Below are 19,108 nucleotides of genomic sequence, written 5' to 3'. Positions count from 1 at the left end.
GGTTGTCTGAAGTGAATGATCTTTACTTGGTTGAGGTAAAAATCGTGAAACCATTGCTTTAATACATTCCCTTCATCTTATTAAAACACACATTTACTTCAATGCTTTGCAAAACCTCTAAACGATGTTGTTCTTTCTTATAAATGACAGGTTGGAGTGTATTGCTCACTTACTCAGCTTTTGGAAAATGGTTTCTACCATGCAGATCCTCACCCCGAAACCTTCTCACAGTTTATGATGACGGGAAGCCGGGCCTACTTGGGTATGCTTTCTTTCAATGTTGTGTAATTAATATTAACTAACCCGCACATGTATCAAAAACTAGTGGCATTAATTTTCCAAACATAAAAAGAAGTCCATGATATGCATGTCTTTGGCATGTCTAAAGTTAGTTTCTATTTTCATTATTTTTAATTTAGATAACTAGCACATGCACTTAATATAGTATTTGATATGAGGCAATTTATTCAAGCTTCTTTCTCTTTTTCATTTGATTGTAAGAAGTGACATCAGGGAACAAAATTCCTCTTCAATCACTAACTTATTAATAATAAGATGGATTCTTAGGTACCCCACCCCCACCCATTGTCACTACAGATGTTCAAACGAGTTATTCAACCTAAACAGATTATTAAACACCTTGAACAAGACTGTTATCTAGGATCTCAATATCTTTGAAGTAAATGTGACAAGTCTAAATTGACTGCGGTTTGCATGTCTACTAACCACTTCTGTAATTTTGTTCTCTTGTTCTTATAGAGGTATGAAGAGTTCTAGTTCAATGGGAGCTGCATGTATGTATGTATGTATGTATTATTGAACTAATTGTTGCTTCTTTTGGCCGCCAGATTTTGGTATGATGGGTGAATTTAGATCGGAACTCCGAGATGGATTTATTGAGGCCTGTATCCATCTTATAAACCGCGACTTTGATGCCTTGGCCGAGGACTTTGTTACTCTTGGGTATTTTACTTACATTCTATCTAATAAAGAATCGTAACTATTTGAAAAGAGCTGTTATGGTCTAATAATCTTTGCATTCACAGTCTTATTATGCTTCGCAGCTTCTTCCTCCAACCTGCTCGGAAGGATGCCGCAACAAAGGCATTAATGGGTTTTTCATCATCTTTTAAAATTCTCGTTGAAGCTATTTAAATAGAATTTGTATAGATCTTACTTTTTCTCACTCTTGTAACTCTGCATGGGCTTTAAGTTATTTAGTTTTCTTTCCTGCTGTAATAATCGAAATTATTTGTAGGTGTCTTTCAAAATCTTTGTTGAGAAAGGAGTACGCAATATAAGTTTTGGAGATCTTTTCGAAATTTGGGACGACAATGTAATGCGGCTTCTTCAGATTGCTCTTTCTACCCTTTGAGATTCGATTTTGGCATTGCCAACATGTTGATAGTATGACTTATTTAGTTAATTTTGTGATCTATATAATCCAGAACTAGAATATTGCCTTGCCACAGTCTTTAGTATTAGAATATCATATGTCTTTCATTAAATTTTATTTTTGCCGGAGAAGCATGAAACCGTAGGTGTTCCTTCTCTTCAATCTTTTAATTTTTATGATATACAAAGAGTGACCATGGTGCATACACCGCTAGTATTGCTACAATATAGTTAGTCATTGCTACACCACTACATTAACATCCTCCTTTCCACTATCATCATCCACATCAAATGGTTACATAGAGTGAACATCCGCTACTCTATAGTTTTCTCAAATAGATGAGCTCAAATGAAACCGTAGTACAAACTTTCGTTTTTGGAGGGAATTCTGGTATCCTGAAAAACCAACAACCCAATATTCAGGATATTTTGCCAAAATGTTGAGTACTGGTACAATGGAACATTGGGCAGATATTGATAGGTTCTAGATAGTTTGATGAATTTTGTATTATGACTCAAACTATCTAGCCCACTTGAGACCAACAGTGAAATGTTTCGGGTAAGTACTTTTCTACTAAAATCTTTTCTATTGCAGTAGTTGTTAATTGTTAAATCTTATGGAGAGATTGGTCGGGGCGTGAATGACAAAAAAAAATTATGCGGTAAAAACTAGGATGGGATCCATTTCTAAAGTATCATGGGTTTCTATTATTATTATCGCTTTGACTATAGCAATCAAACTAGGCGAGAGATTTTGCTATACAAAGATGAATTCGGACTATGTTTTTAGAAGTTAAATATTGGGTAGTCAAACCATTTTATGTTAATGAGGATGGTATTGTGTATGGATAAGCAGGGACGGACCCAGGAGGGTCTTAGGATATTCAGTTGAATACCTTCAATTTTCAGATAATGTCAAGTATATAGTGTACGGTATCCAATACTATAGAACAATATATAAAGGGTATATAGATGCTAGAAGCCTGTATTCATTTGTTTCTTAAAAAAACGTGTTAATACTTTCGTGGCAAGGACGGGTTGAATCCTTTCGTGGCAAGCCTGTTTCTATTGTTGAATCCTTGTTTATGTTTGCTTGAAGTGTGATATTTGAGTTGACCTGGCCTTACTCACCTAAGTTCTTCACCGAGGCTTTGGCTGACATAGTGAATGTGGCAAGGACGGGTTGGCCCCAAGTTAAAGGGTGAAAGGGAACATGGCCTTGTGTGATTTGGAGAGGTGGCACTTACTTGTCTTCTCTTTGGTTTCTTGAAAGTTCCAAATTTCCAATGCTACTAGCGGGGACACTAAACAAACTCTAGCACCAAGTTTAAGCAGCTATCAATATAGAGCAAGGAAGGCTTTCCAGAGAAGATGTCAATTGAACATTTAAGATAAAGAGGAGTTTATAGTTTACTGGTACTATCTCTCAACTTATATCTTTGGAAGTTGGTTGGTACAAGTTTTAATGAAGTTAGAAACAATAAAACGCGGAGAAATGCTAAAAAAAGAAACGACCCTTTATGGCTCAGGACTTTATTCTGATTTCGTCACTGTCTTTTGTTCCTGTGAAGTTTTATTTTTAGAAAAATGATATTGATGCTTATGATTTAGTTATTAATTATGATTATATTTCTTCTAAGAGTCACAATTATCGATTAAGATCTCTGCTCAACAATTAGGAAGTATGATGCAGTGATACACCGTATTTGGGATCCCTTGGTCAACTTTTGAGCCAAATTTGAGTGAGCGTGGCAAGGTGATAGATATCACTCCGGTCCTAGTTCTATTATGACACGTTGGCGTTAAAGAAATTAACCTTCTCTAAGAAGCAGATAGTGCCACAGTTAACGCTTTTGATCCCCAAGGGCGAGAACCTTGAATATCTTGTTGGGTACCAGTTCACTCAACCATCCGAATCAGTAAAGGTTCTCGCCTCACACTTTGATTATTGACCTTGCTTTAGTTGTTAGAAAGACTGCAGAAGTTTAACGTCAATCTATTTGAATCTTAATTGTGTTTTCAAGTATGCTCTTTTCTCATTTTTAACATTTTGTTATTGTGCAAACCGAAGAGAGTTGGAGGCCCGGTCCGATGGAGTACAAGCGGACATTATCATTAGTGTTCATCCTCTCATGCAACATATTCCTTTGTGGGTGCTCAAGTGGCGGGGCCTTGAAGAAACCAGTCTTTGTTACAGTCATTTACAGACCTTAATACCGCCACCGCATGGTTGGTTATATTAATTTCAAGTTTCATTTTTATTTGTCCCCTTTATTTTTTTTTGGTGGAGTCGGTCAATAAAGAAACATTTCTATCCAGGTTCAACACTGGTGTGATGAGATGCTATTGCCCCTCAGAGGAGGTAGCCAAGAGGGCTTTATTAGATGGCCTAGAGTCTTCTCAGATTCGAGTATTTGGCTTGCCCATCAGGCCTTCTTTTTGTTGCGCAATAATCTCGAAGGTTGGTTTTGACAGTAATGTATTAGTATATAACCTGGTTTCTTATAACTAACAACAGCAATGTATTCCAACCCAATTTTATCGAACAGGATCAGTTAAGAGACGAGCTAGAGATGGATCCAAAACTTCCTGCAGTTCTGCTAATGGGAGGCGGTGAAGGGATGGGTCCTGTTAAGAAAACTGCCAAGGCTCTAGGAGATGCACTATTCGATGAATCGATGGGGCGTCCAATTGGCCAAGTCGTGGTTATATGTGGCCGTAATAAAAGCTTATCGTCTATTCTGATCGCCTTGTACATGCTGCAGTGGTGAAGCATTTATGACAATTAATTTCTCACTCTTATTTTTATTTTGCCAGAGGTGATCTTGCTGTAGAATGTGGATGGGTAAGGCTAGCAGACATTCAAGAAGAAATTATATCTATATGTGGAGCTGCTCACATTCCAGTCATCTGGGCAACACAGGTTTTGGAGTCACTTGTCAAGTCAGGTCTGCCTACTAGAGCTGAAATTACAGATGTGGCCAATGGAAGGAGGTAATTGGTGCTTTTCCTTGCTTTCTTTTTTAAGTTATTAACACTCCATTATCGTATATTTAAATCATCTTGTCTGTAAAATTTGGAAATTGCGGTGACATTTAAAACATAAGCTACTAGCTAAATCCTTCAGTGCCAACTAGTCTATGAACTTCTGATTGGTTGAAATTCCGGTTTCCTTAAGTGTGAGTCGATCGAGATCTTATTCTGGTTAGGGGTATGGAATGGTATTAGAATGATCTCTTTGCTGAAACAACATATTCTAGACTAGTAAATAGTAATGACGTCCGTTATTACTGAACTGAATTCCTTCTGGCTTCTGCCATGAGGCATGCTTGTTTGCTTACTAAATCCACTGGAAATGTGCTTTTTAAAGACCATTTTGATATGCTTAGTAGCTTAAACATACAAATGAGATTTTGTTCTGCTCTTTCGATTATTGTGTTTGGTGCAAGTTTAGTCAATATAGCTGGAAAATGATCCGTTCTTGTGGTACGTGGTAGTAATAGCCTCTAGCTCAGAATTTTAAAGTATCACTCTTTTATGTTCTAACTTTTTTGCCTTTGAGATCCCTAATATAATGCATCATAATTATGTGGAACAGAGCCATGAGTTATCACTTGAAGTAGTCCCTGCACTTGATGATACCATCCCAAAGTCATCCCCTGATGCTTACAACTAACCATTGAAGGTGCTAGTTTTGTACAAATGATATGAGAGCTTGAGTTTAAGGACAAGTCCCATTGATTTGGAAAACAAGTGTGTATTTCATTCGTGGCAAGTCCTATTTATGAAAGACGTTTTGGTGATGTTATTTTAATAAAAGATTATGTGATTGGATGTACTTGTAAGATTTCTTATTTATATTATGGACGGTTGTAAAATACCCAATAAGTGGGGGCATCTTTATGCAGGTTAAGTAGTCTCCCAAAAAGGGGGGGGGGCGGTGGTTTTGGGGATTTTTTTTTTTTTACATATGAAATAGTTTTGTAACGGTTCTTCACCGTTACTAAGCTTTGCAATAAGTAACACAAAAAAGCGTTACTAATTTTATAAAAGCGTTACTAATGTTAGAAAAAAGAGTAACACAAAAAAACGTTACTAACTTTATAAAAGCGTTACTAATGTTAGAAAAGAGTAACATAAAAAAGCGTTACTAACTTTATAAAACCGTTACTAATGTTAGAAAAGAGTAACACAAAAAAGCGTTACTATTTTTATAAAACCGTTATTGATGTTAAAAAAGAGTAACACAAAAAAGCGTTACTAATGTTATAAAACCGTTACTGATGTTAAAAAAGAGTAACACCACAAAGCGTTACTAATTTTATAAAACCCGTTGCTAAAGAGTAATACAATTGAGCAAAGAAAACCGTTAGTAAATATTTTAGTAACGGTTAGAAACCGTTATAATAAATAATTATGTAACGGTTATAAACCGCTACTTAATATTAATAACTAATTAGCAACGCCCTTCAGGATCGCGATAAAAACCGTTACAAATATTTTTAGTAACGGTTTCTGACTGTTAGGGATGTCCTGTTTTGGTATAGTGAGTTCTATATCATCAGAGGCCTTGAGATATGCAAGACATTCCTCAATAGGTGGGTAAGAAGAATCACAGGGATAGAGAGTGAAAAATTCTTCTTTCGTCATGGCGTCAAGAGATAAGTGGATGTCAATAGGAGGGGACTCGCGAGGTGGCAAAGAAAGGTTACAAAAGAGTTGAAGGAAATCTTCCTCGATGTTATCTACGTCTAGGGAGTAGAAATTGTGATCCTTGTCTTCTTCCATAAGAGGGGTATCTACTAGTGTGGGGACTAAAGTGTCAGTCGCACTAATGTGAGGTACAAAACTCTCAATGGACTTCACTTCTCCTTCTACAGGAAAACCTAGTTGTCTCTTCTTTTGTCTAAACATGTTAACTTTCACAGAAAGATTTCCAAAAGAAAGAGTCATTGAGCCATCCCGACAATTGATTTGGGCATTGGCGGTTGCCAAGAAAGGACGCCCTAAGATGATGGGAATGGAATCATGAGCAACTTCTGTGTCAAGAATAACAAAGTCAGCTGGATAGTAAAAATCCTGAACTTTAACGAGAATATTTTCAACTACACCCTTGGGATACTTAATAGAACGATCGGCTAACTGCAAAGTCATTTTGGTTGGTTGAAGTTTTGTTAGACCTAGTTGTTTATATAAATAAAAAGGGAGTAAGTTAATACTCGTTCTCAGGTCTAATAAAGCAGTTGTTATGAAGGTATCACCTAAGGTGCATTGTACAGTAGGACGACCAGGGTCCTTGTACTTAACAATTCTGTTATGTTCAGATAAAGAGGGATATTATTTAGTTAAGAAGGCTTCATTGGGTATGTTGGTTTTCCTTTTCTTGGTGCAAAACTCTTTTAGAAACTTAGCTTGTCCAGGTAGACTTTTTATAGCATCTAGAAAAGGTAGGTTTATAGTCAGATTTTTAAACACTTCCCTAATCTCATCAAAATTCTCGTCCTTTTTAGGCACAACTAGTCTCTGGGGATACGGTGGTTTATCTCTATATTTAGCATAAGGTTCAAAAGTATTATTAGTCTTTGCGTTATTTTTAGCCATTTTCCATCTAGGTGTCCATATTGGAACCTCTACAGGTGTTGGATCATCAATTTCTATGGTGGTATTTAGTAAGGTTATACCTCTTGGTTGTGGTTGGACTCGAACTTCTATAGTTGTAGGGTCTTTAGTTTCTATGACAGTATTCGGTATGGTTTCATTTTCAGCTTCCGTTTGCGGGTGATCTGTAAGCATAATCACTTTGTTATCAACTACTCTTCCTGAACGAAGGGTAGTGACTGCCCGTAGGTCCCCTTGGTTTATATTACCATTACAGTGACTACTGTTTATTTCACAGGCGGTGTTTGTTGACTTAGGATCGGCTTCGCTTGACCTCGAAAACCTTTGTTTGGTTATTATTTTGGTTAGGAGACATGTCAATAACCTTTTGGCACAAAGACTGCATCATTTGCATCGTTTGTTTCATCATATTAGAGTTTTGATCATGCTGATCTTTCATCAAGTTTGAGTTTTGTTGCATAATTTGATTTTGTTTTTCCAACAAGGTCACTACTACTTTGTCTATAGATAGTTGAACTGGAATTAAGGCTTGTTGAATGTTCATGTCTTGATGTTGATAGTTCTGGGTCATGGGCACTAAACATCTATTTTGGTCACTTAAATTTCCTTGTCATTTATGTATCAAGTTGAATTCTGTAGTAGAGGATGATGTAATGTTAACTTATGAAAGGTTATAATACAGATGGGGACCTACAAAATCCTTGCATCTTTTCAAAAAAAAAAAAAAAAAAAAGTTTCCTTGTCCTTGAGGTTGACTTAACTAGTTGAAGTGTGATGGTTGTGGTGGTGGTTGTGCATAGACAAGAGGACAATAGAAGTCGGAATGCTCAAGACTAAAAAGACATTACAACGAGTAGATTTAATGTTCATGACAGGAGTAGGTTGTTGTTTAACAGATATGACATCTACCTTTTTAGTGAGGACATCGATAAGAGTTTTAAGGTCGGGATTAGGTTTAACCTCAGAAGAAGGAGTGGAGCGGGAAGAGTCGTTACCTCCCCAATTGTTGTTCCTCTTAGATTGATCTTCTAAGAATTTATAAGCCTCCAAGGCTCCTTTACTAAGAAAACTACCCCCAATTATGATATTTTGAACCTTTTTATGATAATGTGAAAGCCCCTTGAAGAAATCACGAACAAGCGTGTCTTTCGCAAGGTTATGATGCAGACATTCTATGAGAAGATCAGTGAAACGGTTCCAGGCCTCTAAAAAGGATTCATGAGGGTTCTGGTGGAAGAAATGAATCTTTTAAAGCATTTCATCGGTCTTCAGTGGTGGGTAAAACTGTTCCATGAACAATTGAACAAGATTAGCCCATGAGTCCACAGAGTTTGGCGTTTGGGCAGTTAACCAAGATGCAGCCTTGTCGGCTAGGGTGAATGGAAACACCCTAAGTTTAACTTGATTCGGACTTACGCTAGGATGATGGAATGTAGTGAGAACTTGTTCTATCCTACACATGTATTGATAAGGCTTCTCGTGATCTAAACCATGGAAAACCGGTAACAAGTTAAATATATTCGGGAGAATTCGAAAATCCCCCACTAGGTCTGCAAGAATGATGCACGACTTAGGGCCATCGTTTAGTGCTTTATAAAAATCAGAGAGAGGAGTCTCTGGTTTTTTAGCCATTGATACAGGCGTAGTGTGTGAAATTCTAAATAGGCGTGTGGTATTTATGTCTATGAAAAACAAGCCTGATTATACTAGAATTAAACTCCTCTGACAAAAGAAATGAGGAGTGACAGAAAGAGTACCTAAATGCCTCCTTGCTATGCATTTGAATAGCGTCTTGTATACGCGATCTCAGTGTATTCAAGAAGATAGAAACATTGAATAACTTGAACAAATGAAAGTTTGAACTAACCTGTGAAATCGGGCTTATTTAGAAGAGGGCGCGGGCGCGCTTGGAATTGGCCTATAAAGGGCGTGGGGCATGCTCTTGCTTGACTCAAAGTCCAGGCACTTGAGCGCAGGGCACGTTCAAGAATTGCCTATGGAGGGCGCGGGGCGCTCAGAATTTGCCTGACACGGGCGCTCAAACTTTGCCTGACATGTGCGCAGGTCGCGCTCTTGCCTTTGTCAATGTACAGTAAGTCTAACTTCCTCCAAAAAATTTGAAATTTTTACAGTAGTTTTCTAAGACATCTATCAAGTATCCTGTAAAGTTTTAGATCAATTGGAGCTATGAAAGTCCTTCTACTACCCTTCAAAGTTTGTGAAATAGTTTTTGGACACAATACAAACAACTGAATGGTTAACTAATCAAAACAGAGCCAACAAGCGTCAAAATTTTACTAGAGACTCCTGACAAATCCTACGTGTCTTGTAAAATTTTTAGAGCAATTTGAGTTCTAAAAACCATCTTTTTTGCCTGGTGTTCCAGAAATTAAGTGTTTGCAAAACTGCAGAAACACACTGAAAACAATTCACTAGTTAGCTGGTCAAAACAAATAAAATACTCATAAAATTTTTACTCCAAGCTCTTGACTTATGATAGATACTCCTGTAAAAATTTTAAATTTTTTAGAACTGCCTAAGTAACCCTATTAGTCTGTTTTTCAAGAACTTACAGCTTGAAAACTGAAATGCAGCACTGTAAAGATTGCATTAGTTCACTAGGTAAAACAACTAGGAAAAATCTGAAAACATTACAGTAAATCAATAACACCTTAAGGATTACGCCTGTAAATGTTCAGAATTTTTCAAAATTTACAAATACCTTTATTGCAGTGTTTTCCTCTGTGAATCCGCAGCCCCTATGCCTAAAACAGTGGCCAGTGTCGAAAATACAAGAAATAAGAATGCAAAATTAAAAGGGTGGGTGGGTTGAGAATGGGGGATTGCCCCTTGGATTCAAGCAATTGAATTCTTGTCCTGAAAGAGTTTAAGATGGCAGCGACGCCATTTGATAAAGTCAAAAGTTAAGTAAACTAACTCTCTATTGATAAGTGCTCAAAAAGTGCTATATAACCATCGATTATGTCTCTTGTTTCGCCATCTTTGTGGACTAATAGTGTTTGTAAGTTATGTTTTATGATTCTACAGGTCAAAGAGAGAGTTTTGTGGAATATTAGAGAAAATGGGGTAAAACGGAGCAATTCGGAGCATTAAGGATCACATGGGAAGCCCGTGGACAATCATGGAGAAGGCCAAGGAATTGGAGCTATTAAAGATGCGACTTGGACCTATTTTAAAGCCTATTTGGATGCCCAAGGCCAAAGGATTCGTTGCTTGGACCAAAGCTCACAAAAGAGGATAGAAGGATAGAGCAGAAGAGACAAAATAGGCTTACGCGCCTAGGACGCATGGACCGAGCGTCCAGACGCATTGATCGCGTCTGTGATGCATGAATAGTGCATCCAGACGCATGGATCGACACTGTAGCCAATTTCTTCTCAGTTTTGGAGACGAAGTTGGACTCTGAAAGAAGTCTATTTCTATTAGGAAACAAATGACGGTTTGGAATGCTTCTAGAGCTCATTGTAACCTCTATAAATAGAGGACTTAAGTGCCTCATGTAATTTGCCAATTCACTTATATTCTTGTCTCCAGAACTTGAGGCAGAGAGAGATTAATAATAAAAGATTGGTTTTAACTAGCTGAGTCTTAATAAATTAGTCTTTCTAGTCTTATGTTCTTCGACTTTTCTTCTTCTCGTTCTTCGTGTTCTTCCTTCTTTATGGAAGGCTAGTCTTCTCCTTCAAGGGAGAAGATGAAGCCAGTGCTTAAGGTTTAATGATTCTTCTGGTTCATGGTGTTCTTCAATCAGGTTAGTTCTTTATGTTTTTAGTTATTAGTTCCATTGCCCACACCAGGGGATAGAAGTATAGAATAGGGTTTATGTTTTGCAATATTAATATCATGATAGTGTTATTTACTTTTCTTATAGTAGTATAATTGTTTAGAGTTAGGGAAGTATTCTTTGTGTTGCCTTAGAAGGGGTAGTTCAGGGAATGGCTGCCTAGGGGAAGTATTCTTTGTGTTTGCCTTAAGTGGTGATTCATTGAATGGCCGCTCTATTAGGAAGTACTCCTAGATGTTGCTCTCGGTAATACATTGAATGGCTGGTTGAGCTTACATAAAAGGAAAGAAGATATTAATAACATAGACATAGGAACAAGCTTAAGTAGAGTTAATTGTTAACGATGTTTCGTCTAAGAAGGCATCGACACTCGCTCGATTGCCTAATTGTAGTCTACTTGTAAGAACAACCATGAAGCAGAAGGTCATAGATTAAAAGTATTGGTGGATTCTAATATCTTGAATTTCCTCTCTTATAAATTCTCAATAGTTTAGTTTAGTTTAGTATTAGAATCTATAATATCTACAATCATAGTTTTTAATCCCTTAAACCCCCTTTCTAGTCCTGTCCTTCACATAACATACACTTAAAAAGTGGAATGATACCCTACTCATCCTTTACTTATTGAGGGATAACTAGGTTTTGATACGCTTCTGTTTTGTTCAACAACCATACACCATCTACATACACAAAAAGAAGTTGGTCAAATGGCGCCGCTGCCGTTTAAGTTATTTATGTTTAACGTTTTCCTTCAAGATTAGAAGTTTGGATCTTGAGGTAATTTTAGCCGCATCATCCATCCTTTTGAGAAAGAGAGAAGCTTGGAGGACATCTCGAAGATAAGATCTACCATCCAGGTTAGTCGAATCTTCATTCTTTTTATTTTATTCTTAGTATAGTTGCATTGTAGTTTAGTTTTATTGTTTTCTAGTATAATTGCATTTAGGACCTTTTCAACAATTGAAGTTGTAAGCCAACACAGTGAAATATCAAACTTTAGTGTTTCTTGTCTGAATCTTGACAAACGAGTTATCGTCTGTGGGTCGTGGTACTTAAGCAATCCAAGTGATTCACCATAACCCTAGAAGAGACAGCTTTAGACAACGGGCGAGATACTAGTTGCAAAGCCTAACCCAGTTGAAGGAAAGTAGTTTTGCATTTTAGTATAATTTAGAATAGTTGCATATTAGTTTAATTGCATTCAAGCATAGTAGGATAGTTTTTTTTTACGATTTTCGCATAGCATTTTCTAGTGTATGCCCCGTCGTCTATATCATCGTTCGGTAAGAACACAACGGTGGACAAGGTTTAACAACCGACTCACAAGAATACTAGACGAGATTGATACAATGGCCGCACGCAATGATGGAGGTCTTTTGGACACCAATAATCCTGAAGCTATCCCACCCATGCAAGCACAATGAGGAGGAAGAAGCCGGCGATTTCTATTAAGCCCAATCATTGGAGACTCACCAAGCAAGATTGTTTTTCATAGACGAGCGAAGCTAACTAGTTTGAACTTAAAGCATCATGGTAATCTCTATGCTTCCAAAGTTCAATGGTTCGATTAATGTTCAAACCTTATGTTCGCAGATGAACAAATTTCTATCGATCCTTAGAACTTTCAAGAACAGAATATCGGGGTGAGAGTATCAAGTTAATTCTTTTTCCACTCTCACCGAAGGTAAAGCATCCGAATGGTTAAGCGCATAGCCGATCAATTCAATCAAGAATCGGGAGAAGTTGAGAACAAAGTTTATGAACAAGTTCTACCCACCCTGTAGGAAGACAGATGCCATGCAGCAAGCCATCGAGCAATTTCAAAGGGAAGGTGATCAAGAATATCATCAAAGCCGAGAGAAATTCAATAATCTGCTAGTCTCATGTCCACATCATGGTTATGATAAGAGCTTAATAATCGCTCATTTTTTCTTTCGAGGACTATCTACTATGAACAAGCAGATGATACAATCAATGCATCAAGGTAAGTTTACATCATTGGATGGAGAGGAAGCCTACAACTTTCTTGAGAATTTAGCTGAAGACACTCAACAATGGAGTACTAGCAATGAGGACGTAGCTAGAGTGGAGGGGGTGCCGAAGCAATTTGGCAACCAAATTCAAGAAGACCCAAATCAAGCGATGACTTGAAACTCTGAACAAGAAGTTTGATTAGTTCTCTATGAATCCTCCAAAACCAAACAATTTCGAAGCTAAACCTCAGCCAACCAAGCCTTGTTATGCCATTTGTGAGCTATGTTCTGATGAAGGCCACACATCAAGAGTGTTCAGACTATCCGATACTAATCTGAGAGGCATGTAGTATCAACTCTTTAGGAAGAAATAACTAGTTCAATCAGGGACAGAATTATTGGAAGACACAAAATACAAATCAGAGGAATTTCCTCCGTGATTCCAAAAATCACCAAATCGGTTCGAAGAAACGAAGATCGGTTCAAGACCGCCAAAGAACTATCGTAAAACCAACAAATCATACTAGAACCAAAGAATACCAACCCAACACAAACAGAGAGTTAGTACCAGATCTTATGAGTGGATATATTGCCCCTACGCCTCAGTCGAGCAAAGCAATTATCCCATATGTGGAAGAAGCTATCACCACCATTATCAATTAATGAGCTGAAACAGACAAATCAGAGAACCCAGAAGTTGGAGAGTAACTTTAGTGTCATTCAAGGCCAGATAGGGCAAATCGCTGCCGCCTTGACGGAAAGATCGAAAGGAGCATTACCAAGCCAGCCGAAGCCAAATCCGAAAGGAAGAGGTGTCCTGCAGGCGGATAACCTGGAGATTACTCATGAACAAGTTAATGCTATCACCACTCTGAGGTCAGGCAAGAAAGTTGATAACAAGATTGTCTATGAACCAGGAAAAGATTTTGCAGAGCCTAAGGTAACTTATGTCCCCACCATCCCACCCAGTTCTAACATTCCAGATATATCTAGTGTTGTGCCACCTGCTGAAGAAACTGTTGCAAAAGAAGTTGAAGGAACTACTGTGGACGTAAGTAAGAAGAAGCCATCACGAGTGACTCCACCTGTCACTCCACTATATGTTACCAAGCCAACCGAAGCCGAAAGAAGAGAACCGATATTGAAGAATCCGCCAGCACCGTTTCCTTCGAAACTAGTGAATACCAGGAAGGATGACCAGTACAAGGAGATTTGCAATGTATTTCCGAATTTGCATATTAATATCCCATTTCTGACCGCCATCAAGCAAGTTCCCTCATATGCCAAGTTCGTGAAAGATCTAGTGAAGAAGAAGACCAACATTCCGAAAGAAGCTTTTATCGCTCAAAGATGTTCATCGTACCTACAGAATCTAGCGGTTGTGAAACTGAAAGATCCTGGAAGTCCAACTGTTACATGCAGAATTGGAGATTCTTTAGAGGAGCAAGCTTTATTAGATTTGGGTGCCAGTGTGAATCTTCTACCATATTTTGTCTACGAGAAATTAGGTTTGAAGGATCTTAAACCGACTGATGTTACTTTATAGTTGGTAGATAGATCAGTAAAGATACCTAGAGGAATCATTGAAGACGTCATAGTCAAAATTGAAGATTTCTATTATCCAGTTGATTTCATAGTACTCGACACAGAATCTACATATGGTAAGTAGATACCAATCATTCTAATCATTCTAGGTAGACCATTGTTAGTCACTGCAAATGCACTCATCAACTATCAAAATGGTAATATGACGTTATCCTTTGGTAATATGAAAGTCGAGACCAATATTTTCCATATGTTACAGCAACCACAGGAGGTGTATGCTGTGAATGAGGTATGCATGATTGAAGCGTTAGCACAGGATTATCTGACTCATTCATATCCTACTGACGAGTTGTTGAAAGCTCTGACAGACTCAGACTATGAGGAACTTAGTGTCGAGGCAATCAATGTGATTTTGGATTCATCACTTATCATGGATGATAGCAAGTTCAGAGAAAAGTTTGAATCGCTTATGCCTGATGGACCATCTAAAGAGCTTAAGAAGGAGCTGCCTAAGCTAGAATTGAAGCCTTTGTCGTCTACACTCAAGTATGTTTTCTTAGGAGATTTGGGAACCTACCCAGTAGTTATTGCATCAGATTTGACTGGGGAGTAGGAATCCAGGTTAGTAGCACTTTTAAAGGAACACAAGTCAGCTATAGGTTGGACAATTGACGATATCAAGGGGATCAGCCCTATGATAGTTCAACATAGAATTCATTTGGAAGAGGATTCCAAGACTTCTAAGCAACCACAGAGGAGGCTTAATCCAAAGATGAAGGAAGTAGTTCGAGAAGAGGTCGCCAAACTCCTTGACGCCGGCATTATCTACCCTATTTCTGATAGTCAATGGGTTAGTCCAGTTCAAGTTGTGTTGAAGAAGTCTGGAACCACAGTGATCAAGAACGAGAACAATGAGTTGATTCCAACTAGGATTCATACTGGATGGAGAGTTTGCATTGATTACAGGAAGCTGAATAGCGCATCAAGGAAAGACCATTTTCCATTGCCATTAATCGATCAGATGTTAGAAAGATTAGCTGGACAAGCTTACTACTACTTTCTTGATGGTTACTCAGGATATTTTCAAATCCATATTCACCCTGAGGACCAAGAGAAGACCACATTCATATGTCCGTTCGGAACATTCGCCTACCGTCGTATGCCTTTTGGTTTATGCAATGCACCGGCCACTTTTCAGCGATGCATGATGAGTATTTTTGACGACATGGTGGAGAAATACATGGAAGTTTTTATGGATGATTTTTCAGTTTTTGGATCATCTTTTAAGGATTGCCTATACCATCTCTCCTTAGTCCTTAAACGTTGTTGCGATACCAACTTAGTTCTGAACTGGGAAAAGTGTCACTTCATGGTAAAGGAAGGGATAGTGCTGGGTCACCAAGTTTCGAAGGAAGGAATTCTAGTAGATCAAGTGAAAATGTCTACAGGAAGTAAGCTAGGTTGCTGTAAGAATTGCCATTATGAAACTTGTCCTGGGTTATAGCCATTAAGTGAAAATTGTTGGTACAAGGTATACTTTTGTCAATCACATGCTGAGAGAGATCAGAAGAATTCCTACAAAGTGGAACCTAGTGGGTGGGAATACTAGTCTTGAGGATCTGACTATAAAGGACTCAAAAGTCTTGAGAATCTGACTTTAAAAGACTCACATTACGTCTTGGGGATCTGACGTAAAAAGACCTAAAAATTTGTTTCTTGAACTAATTCTGATATTCGGCATTAACGGTAATATCCTACCTTTTTCTCATCCATTTCATTTACTTCTTTATACATAGAGGTCAATGCATGCATAAGTAGGGGGAGGGTGTACTTGAGAAATGAATTTCGAAAATTAGTTTTCAAAAACAAAAATATTTTTGTTTCTATATCAGTAGCATGAGAAAAATGAATTTTAATGATGAGTCTGGGATATATATTCTATACTGCTTAGTGTTGAGTTTGATAGATAGTTGATATTATTGATTTTATTACCGCTTAGACTATTTATTATGCTCGAACATAGTTCTTGTTGATAGAATTCTTTATCAAGGCACCACCATAATACTTGGTCAGTTTTATGTACTTTTACTAGAAGAGAGATTTAAACCCCTAGTAAACTGGAAGTAGAATTTTTAGACTTAGCCTGTGAGACTTGAGCTTTATACCCATTTTTTGGAGAGTTCTTACAAAAAATCTGAGTCTTAGTGATTCAACATATTTCAGTTCTTTATGTCGTTGTAATATAGTCTCATTATTTTGTTGATTTGGTTAATCACGAAGTGACATCAACTGTGGAGATAGCCATTAGGTCTTGTAGTCTATTTGAAACATAGTATCATACTGATAAGTCAAGTAGTGAACCCATTCAGCCTTTATCCCACCTAGTAGGACCATCATGTTAAACCCTTTTGAGCCTTACAATAAGCTATTTTCTTTCATAAAACCCTTTACCCTTTACCCAACTCCAGACTAGGAGTATAGCCAAAATCTTTATCAGCCATACCCATATGTTTCTGAGAATACGAGGGGCACAAAGCGGAAGAATAGCACAAAAGGAAGATTACAAGGAAATACCAGAGAGATACAATGAAGACCATCATATCATTCTGTTCTAAGTGAAAGAAGCTAGTGGAAAACAAGCATATCCAGTACTAATCATGGATATACCACTGAGCTTAAAAAAAAAATGCGTTGAAAAGAATTGATGGAAAAGCTAAGACAAAGGAAGAACTTTCTCTGCAATACAGAATTTAAAGAAATCTTCCAAAGAATGAAGCAACCCTTAGTGTTTTTCAGAAACAACCTTAGAATCCTTTTTACCTTTCCTTCATAAACCAATACCCAAGCCAAGTTACAACCCATGACTTATCACTACAGTATGGTACAAAGTCTAGAATAGGTGAGAGGATGCTAAAGTGAAGGACCCGACATTTCATATGTGATTGACATTCTTTCCATGAGACTACTTTTATTCAGAAGTCTATTTTTCAACGTAGTATGTGGGATGTTCGTATGCATTATTCTTTTCCCCACATACATGAGGTAAAATAGTAGACCATCTTCTGAGAGATTCTTTTCTGAAAGTATGACCGGTGAGGATTGAAAGTCGAGATTATCTACCTATGGTAAACTAGGGATTCCGTTTCTTTGATAGAGAGTATAGGAGATTGACTAAGTACACACATAAGCCTTGATTAAGAATTTTGTCAATTTTACTATCTCCCATCATAATTTATGAGTCTTTGCAAGCAATGTAGTTAGCAATGGAGACCGCCTCATTGGAGTAAGCACTAAGTGGGTAAGGAATTTCTCTCTCAAAAAAAAATACTATCATTCTTGAAGATGCTTTTGATTGATTTTGTGGGTATATCACTTGAAAACCCTCACGAGACTATAACTCGTCCTTTTTGGGGAACTTAAAGGTTTAAAGCCTTGTTGCATATGATAAATGCAATCGCGATGCCTGTGAAAATGAGTTAGGATTTCATTTTTGTTTTAGGATGTGATTTTGATCACTTATCTATTTTTTTTTATCTTATTTGCTAAGAGACTAGCAAAAGGCTAGTTGGGAGTTGTGATAAGTGCTCAAAAAGTGCTATTTAACCCTTGATTATGCCTCTTGTTTAGCCATTTTAGTGGACTAATAGTGTTTTTAAGTTATGTTTTATGATTCTACAGGTTAAAGAGAGAGTTTTGTGGAATATTAGAGAAAATGGGGTAAAACAGAGCAATTCGGAGCATTAAAGATCACATGGGAAGCCCGTGGACAATCATAGAGAAGGCCAAGGAATTGGAGCTATTAAAGATATGACTTGGACCTATTTTAAAGCCTATTTGGAAGCCCAAGGCCAAATGATTTGTTGCTTGGACCAAAGCCCGCAAAAGAGGATAGAAGGATAGAGCAGAAGAGACAAAATAGGCTTACGCATCTGGGATGCATGGATCGAGCGTCCAGACACATTGATCGCGTCTGAGATGCATGAATAGTGCATCCAGTCGCATGGATCGACATCAGAGCCAATTTCTTTCTCAGTTTTGGAGACGAAGTTAGACTTTGAAAGAAGTCTATTTGTATTAGGAAACAAATGACGGTTTGGAATGCTTCTAGAGCTCATTGTAACCTCTATAAATAGAGGACCTAAGTGCCTCATGTAATTTGCCAATTCACTTATATTCTTGTCTCTTAACTTGAAAAGAGAGAGGTTAATAATAAAAGATCGGTTTTAACTAGTCGAAGTTTTACTAAATTAGTCTTTCTAGTCTTATGTTCTTCGACTTCTTCTTCTTCTCGTTCTTAGTGTGTTCTTCCTTCTTTATGGAAGGCTAATCTTCTCCTTCAAGGGAGGAGATGAAGCCAGTGCTTAAGGTTTAATGATTCTTCTGGTTCATGGTGTTCTTCAATCAGGTTAGTTCTTTATGTTTTTAGTTATTAGTTCTATTGCCCACACAAGGGGATGGAAGTATAGAATAGGGTTTATGTTTTGCAATATTAATATCATGCTAGTGTTCTTTACTTTTCTTATAGTAGTATAATTGTTTAGAGTTAGGGAAGTATTCTTTGTGTTGCCTTAGAAGGGGTAGCTCAGGGAATGGCTGCCTAGGGGAAGTATTCTTTGTGTTTGCCTTAAGTGGTGATTCATTGAATGGCCTCCCTATTAGGAAGTACTCCTTGAGGTTGCTCTTGGTAATACATTGAATGGCTGCCCGAGCTTACATAAAAGGAAAGAAGATATTAATAGCATAAACATAGGAACAACCTTAAGTAGAGTTA

The 19,108-nt window shown here is 37.6% G+C and overlaps 1 long non-coding RNA gene across 1 annotated transcript; it reads left to right on the top strand.

The window, feature by feature from the left end:
• Positions 1–3,719: 3,719 nt before the first annotated feature.
• Positions 3,720–5,070, top strand: LOC147476294 (uncharacterized). Its single transcript, XR_015208885.1, has 4 exons — positions 3,720–3,856; positions 3,945–4,113; positions 4,213–4,389; positions 4,994–5,070. It is a non-coding gene; the product is annotated as an uncharacterized LOC147476294 (long non-coding RNA).
• Positions 5,071–19,108: the final 14,038 nt, after the last annotated feature.

Source organism: Coptis chinensis, chromosome 9 (genome assembly GCF_015680905.1).
Source record: "Coptis chinensis isolate HL-2020 chromosome 9, ASM1568090v1, whole genome shotgun sequence".
In the NCBI taxonomy this organism is placed as follows: domain Eukaryota; kingdom Viridiplantae; phylum Streptophyta; class Magnoliopsida; order Ranunculales; family Ranunculaceae; genus Coptis; species Coptis chinensis.
Note: the sequence above shows the minus strand (reverse complement) of the source record. Positions and strands in the feature narration are given on the sequence as shown.